This window comes from Rattus norvegicus, chromosome 1 (assembly GCF_021556685.1).
Source record: "Rattus norvegicus strain SHRSP/BbbUtx chromosome 1, alternate assembly SHRSP_T2T, whole genome shotgun sequence".
Taxonomy (NCBI): Eukaryota; Metazoa; Chordata; class Mammalia; order Rodentia; family Muridae; genus Rattus; species Rattus norvegicus.
This window is the reverse complement of record NC_141534.1, coordinates 45,123,992-45,130,465: the sequence shown is the minus strand read 5'-3', so window position 1 is coordinate 45,130,465 and position 6,474 is coordinate 45,123,992. Positions and strand designations below refer to the sequence as shown.

The window sequence follows — 6,474 nt, the reverse complement described above, 5'->3', positions numbered from 1 at the left end:
ACAGCTTGTAACTTCCTTAGTAGCGGTGTATGTTGGTGTCTATAAGCATCACAAGGACTATGTGTGCACATAGGAGCACATGCTTCAGGCAACTAAGGGTTAATTCCCATAAGTCTTTAGGTAGTAGAGTTATTCAGGGTGAGGGAAGCAACCTCTATCTATGAATTTCTGCTCTCTCATGTATCAAGACAGTTTATTGCATTGAAGAAGATCTTCCCCTTATGATTTTTATGCTAATTGTGGTAATTTGTGCAAATTAGGTCTTGATTAGGAATTAGAAACTGTTGAGTTGTTATGATTGTGTTAGAGTTTATCCCCGCTTTCATAGATAATTAACCTTCATTTATTGAATAAATGAAAAAATTATGAATAAATAAAAGAAAGTGATATTGGAATTGTCAGGTATGATTTCAGTTGCGAAGTTTGGGTTTTTCTTTCTCTGAAAACTGACTGTCTGAGTCAGGTTTTATTGAAAACCCCATCAAGAGCTTCCACACATCACTTAAACACTCTGTCCAGGAACAAGAGTCCTATCTTGTCAAGCATAAGATCTGATTTTAGGATGTTCACAAACCATGGGTGGTGTTGAAATTCCATCACCAGGGACGATGTGAATGATGTCTACCTCCTCTCCCAACAACAATTTATGGTACAATTTCACCAAATTCACCCTGGGCTACCAAGGAGTTTGTTGCTCTAACGTCCAAAGCACTGGTTAGTGGCTATTGATAGGTGTGTGCATGACCCCAAAGCACACACTGAAAAATCTTCCATAAGCATGATTATGACTTACTCATAATCACAGAGATGAGCCCCCTCCCTAATCTCCCTTAGTCTCTATAACCTAGCCTCTGTCTGAGACTCCAAGGCTCTATGGCTGAATTGCATAGAAGTCTAATAACCTTCTTCATCCCTACTCCTTCTGTGAGAGGATTTCATTAGTCAAAAGGCCCAGCAATGATGATCTTTTGTAAGCATATACAACTACTCCTATAAAGATGGCTATTATTGTGCTTGGGGGCTAGTGCTATGCAACACTGGGGAGACCATCAAGTTCTGTTACAGCTCAATATGTAGTCAGTCCCCATCTCTAAACTCCAGGACTGCAGTAGAGCAGACTCTGAGGACCTGCTTGGTTGTGCCTGAGGAAAGTAGACACCTATTCTTAGACAAGACTTTTTAGTTGTATGTGGGAAAGATATTTATGGAATTTTACCTCACTATCTTCTTCGTTTGGAAATGAAGCATAGCATAGAAAGGTCTGATTAGCTATTTTGACCAAAAGTGGACTTGTAGTAATTATTCTTGGCTATTTAAGACCTGGGAAACACACTTACACATGACAGTGTGAGTCTTTCATTGAGGAGAATCTCCATGTGGGATCGTTTCTGCATGAAAAGACCTGATGTGAAGGTCGTCTGTACCGTTCAACACCCTGGTTGCCTGAGTGGAAACCAAAAGGAAGAAGGCAGTGTGCACATGCATGCAAGTATCCATATCTTCTCTTGAGTGTGAGTGGGCCCCCACTACCGTATTCTGACTTTAGGTATCCAGTGCAGACGCAATGCAATGACTTCCAGGAAACTTTTTTGCCTCCAGTCTTGAATAGGGACTTCTGAAGCAATTGGCATCTTGGAATGAGTGGCTACCAGGTTCTCAGCTTGCCAAAGTGCAGTTGGCTGCTGTTGAGTGCAAATCAATCCAATCAATTCCCTTTGTAATAGGAATATACTTTCTACTGATTCCATTTTCATAGGGAACTCTTACACTACTACAATAATATGATCAGTGGACTGGAATGTACAGCCATACCATGGATATGGTGGCTAAGCAGACATGTCCATGGATAATAGACAGTTCTCGTTCTGACAAATACTGGCTTCTCCTTCCCATGCTAGGCATTTGGGAGGTAGCATGTCCCATCTTTCGTATAGTTAAGCATGAGAATCTTCTAGTTCTAGATACTGTTATTGTAGCAGATATGATGTGTAGCATCCTGTATGGTTTTCTAATTTTGATTTTTTTCTGATATAGAAACTATTGAAATTCTCGATGACAGGACACTGGCATATTTGGATCCTTGAGTTACTTTGTAGACAAAGAAAGGAATGCAGTGAAAGGAAACACATCTAAATGTGAGTGTTGAGCATTTAGTGTTCAAACATATCTTGACAAAGTCATTAGGAAACTACAAAACAAAAGAGGTTAAAAGTAGGGTTAGGTTTGCATGGACTGTTGAAAACCAAAAAGTGGATAGATGATTCGGTAAGACTGGGGGCAGCTATCTTGGACACAAAGGAAGACACACAGACATTCATCTGATATATTAAAAGATCCATAAATTAAAAACATTAAAAATGCAATTTAAGAGATAACAAGAGATAGCACACATGTACTCTCACATCTAAAGGAAAGAAATTGGCAATGTAAAAGTTTAGCAAGGCTTTGAAGGGATAGATCATGTGCAGGAAATGCAAATTAAAGCAGTTTGCCAAGTCATTGGCATTGATTACTGAGTGTGAATGACTTTGCCCTTATGACTCAGCTGTTCCATCAGTTCCATACCAATGAGCCCATAGGTAAAAACAGGAGGGTGGCTACATAGGCAGTGAAACTGACGAGAGCAGGAGCTAGAGACAGCTCAGGTCTGTTGGGACCCTCAAAGCAACGTTGCCAAGAAATCTGTCCATTGTCTTATGTCTATAGTTTGGAAGTTTGGTCTGTATGTGATACTACCTAGTTCCTGCATGTTCCTTTTGTGTGTTGAAAATGACTCTTTGCTCGCTTGCCATGGTTGTTCTAGTTGGCATACTTCCTCTATTTTGTCTTCAAGACCTGACCTTCTCTCTTCAGCCCATTCCACTCTGCATGTTGGGCTTTTCCTTGCATTCCCCAATTGGATTATTGTTTTTAAATTTCATTTTCATTTAACCCTGTGTTTTCTTTAATATCTCTATCACTTTTCTGAATTCAGTCTCCAAATGCTGTTCTCATCATTTTATTTAGCTCTATGCTTGGACTTTTATGGGCTTCCCTCACGTGTCTGCTGACGTCATCATCTTTGAGCTCAAGTTCATTGAGCTGTTTGTGTCTTTAAACTTTGTGAATTTTTTGATGAAGTTTATGATTTTTTTTTAAATGTTTGTCCCTGTTCATTTAGGTAATTCTCACTGGAACATACTTCAATGGGACTGGTGGATTTAGGTGGGGCCATACTGTCTTTTTTGTTTGTTTGTTTTTGTTTTGTTTTTTGTTTTTTTGTTTTTGCTTGTTTGTTTTACTGTGAGATCCCTTGCACGTGGCCTTCTTTGCTTGGTTGTATCTGGTGCTACACCTGACTCTGTTGGGTGGAAGTGCTTTTTTTTGTCACTTAAGCTTGGCTAAGTTCAGGTGAGGTCAGGACTTGGCATGTCTGTCCTTCAGATGCTGAAGGAATGGAAGTGATCCAGATTTTGTGCTAAGAAAGCATGGAGATTGTCAAACAGCTGGCTCTGCATTGGCTGCTCTGCACTGTTGCCTGAGCTATGCCTATGAGGGTGAGGGTGGTCTGCCTGGCTGAGGTGTGGGGCACTCACTTGCCTAGGCTTGTGCACCAGCTGAGAAGCTTGGCTGAGGCTGCGAATGGAGGGTTGCATGGACAGCAAAAGCTCCAGGGACTTACCGGACTGGCTAGCACACAGATGTCCTGGGTTAGGCACGGGGGTTGGATATGGTACAGGTGGGTCATACAGACTGTGATGGCAACCCGGGTGCAGCTTACGGTAAGCCCCGAGATTCCTTTCATAATTTACTTAAACTCATGCATTTTCACACTAATTTGTATTTCTCTAGAATATTAATCTTCTCTTACATTTCAAAAACGTGCCTCTGCATCTGTTTTAACAATGATTTGTCTCCTAACTTTTGTTGTATTATCGCTATTTCATTTTGGTGGCACTTTCTAGTGTGTCTGAGACTCTGTCCCTAGGACAGACCTGTAGCCTAGGACAGATACTGTCTTACAGAAATATTTTCCAAGAAGGCTGTCTCTCAAGCAAGTGTCCCAGGGGCACCAATGTCCATGGCTATGTTAATTTATGCATTTACCCATTGATTCAGCCCAAATTTTTCAAAATACGTCTTGTGGGCGTTCCTGAGAGTGTGTGCACGCACACACCCTTCCCTTGGTTTTGAATGTTTCGGGGAAGCAGTTTAGTGCTAAATTCCCTTTGGAGGCTAACATTTATTAGACTATTTCGGACTTCTATTGCCCCTAAAGAAAGCGAACCTCCGTCAAACTAAAGCATTCTCCTACACATTCTCATTTACCCCAGCATTTGACACAATCCTGGTGTACATGTGAGGCGTGCTCTCAATATTCTGTCTTTTTTTTTTTAAATCAAGAATGCTCTGCCTTTTTATTCTCTGCTCAGATAACAGAGAAGTGCTTTGTTAAAAATCAGAAGAAAAACGGAAATGACTCTTGCTTTCCTAGTCTCCTCTCAAATGACTGTTTTACTCAGCTTTATTTTCAGTGGTGAATCTAGGATGCATTCTGGGACCAATTCAGAAGACTTTGTTTGACATTGTCCTCGTCCCCTTGTTCTATGCCCTGTATTTAACTTACACCCCTCCCACTCTCCTTTTCCTCTTTTACTCCCTGCCCTTCCCCTCCCCTCTCCTCTTCTCCCTCTTGGCCTGCTCTGTTCCTCACCACCTCACGGCCCCTGGCTGATCAGCCCATGCAGACTTTCTGTATGGGATTTATTATCTAAAAGGGGGCTTTCATCCTCTCCTCCGCCCCATTAAAACTTCCATTTTCTGGGCATAGTAGTTAGGAGAAAATCATTTTCACAATTACACATAGTGAGAGATAGCACAGCCTAATGCATTTCCCCCTCTTGAGGATTTTAGCAGGTTTTTTTTCCAGTAGAGAATGAGATTTCTAAGCATAGAATTAGATCTGGCAAAGTAAAATACATTGCATCAGGAAAGCTCATGGGAAGATGTGTTTTTTGGGATCTGCACCTCAGCCTACAGAGGAGTGACAACTCCATTGTTTTCTGAGTTCTGTACTGGGATTGCTGAGAGTCCTGATCTTGTTATTTACTTGTACGATGGAAAACAATTCTGATTGGTCTACTGTCATTTCTATTTGCATTGTTTAGAGCAGAAGTTGGAAGCCATGACCTGGTGTCAGTTTGGGGACAGTCTATAAGCTGAAAATGGTAAATATATATGAAATAATGGTATATATGAAAGAAGAATAAATGAACATATTTATACATAATGTAAATGTTTATTATCTGTTACTAAAATATTATTGTTTATGATATTCTATTTTATATCTTTTGTAAGACATTATAAAATAATATTAAATAATAAATGATTTTTAAAGTATATATTATTTATTCTTTTCTCATATATTACATCCTGGCCACAGTTCCCCCTTCCTCCACTCCTCCCATGCTGCCTCTCTTCCAGATCCATTCTTCCTTATTTCCCTTCAGATACTACACTTGATCTTAGCCAAAAGGCCGAGAAGCGATCCTTATTTCCCTTCAGAAAAGAGCTGGTCTCTCAGAGATATCAATAGAGCATGGTGCTCACAGGACATGAGGGAGAGGGGCACGAGCGGGTTATAGATTCTCCTTCAATAACCATGACCTCACTATCACTTAGTAGGTAGCTAGGTTTCTAGTACCGGACATGGCATTGCTATCGTTGAACCGGTCTTAAGTCCAACTAGAGAGCTGTTGGCTACTACCCAGGTGTGTATGCTGCTACTGCACCTATAGGGTTTTTGTACTTTCTGGGTCATTGATGTGGTACATAGGTTTGAGATCTAGGAAATACTGTTGGTTGCTTCCCTCTTTTGGAAGACTGCTTGACACTTCTGGAGCCATGAAAGCTAGTCCTCAGGGTGGGAGCATTCAGATCAGTTCCAGAACAAAAATGAATACTTTGTGATACATGGAAATTAAAGGAAGTTTCAGTGTTGACAAACATGGTTACATTGGTGCACAGCCACTGTCATTTGTTAATTGACTGTGACATTTGTACTGCAATGGCACAGCTGAGTTTCTGTGATGGAGACTGTACAGTCTGACAAGCTAATACTTTATGTAATCTGTCTGTAGAAAGAAAACAGAAATAGCTTAATGGGAGGTGCAAGGACACCTTTCCACTTCTTGCTGAAATATAGCGCTGCCTGTGTGTTTCCCGTATTCACATTGTTCCTACTCCCCCGTTAGGTTATATGCTTTTCTTGACTCTGTGTGTGTGTGTGTGTGTGTGTGTGTGTGTGTGTGTGTGTAGAGTGTGTATGCATATGCATGTGTGTATATGTGTCTGCATACATGTACATGTGTATGCATGCATGTGTGTGTATGTATGAGTGTGTATGTATATGCATGTGAATATATGTATCTGTATGTACATGTATGCGTGTGTGTGTGTGTGTGTGTGTGTGTGTGTGTGTGTGTGAAGTAAAGC

At 40.7% G+C, this 6,474-nt stretch overlaps 1 pseudogene; it reads right to left on the bottom strand.

Moving 5' to 3' along the window:
* Positions 1–5,463: 5,463 nt before the first annotated feature.
* Positions 5,464–5,528, bottom strand: LOC120100475 (U2 spliceosomal RNA; annotated as a pseudogene).
* Positions 5,529–6,474: the final 946 nt, after the last annotated feature.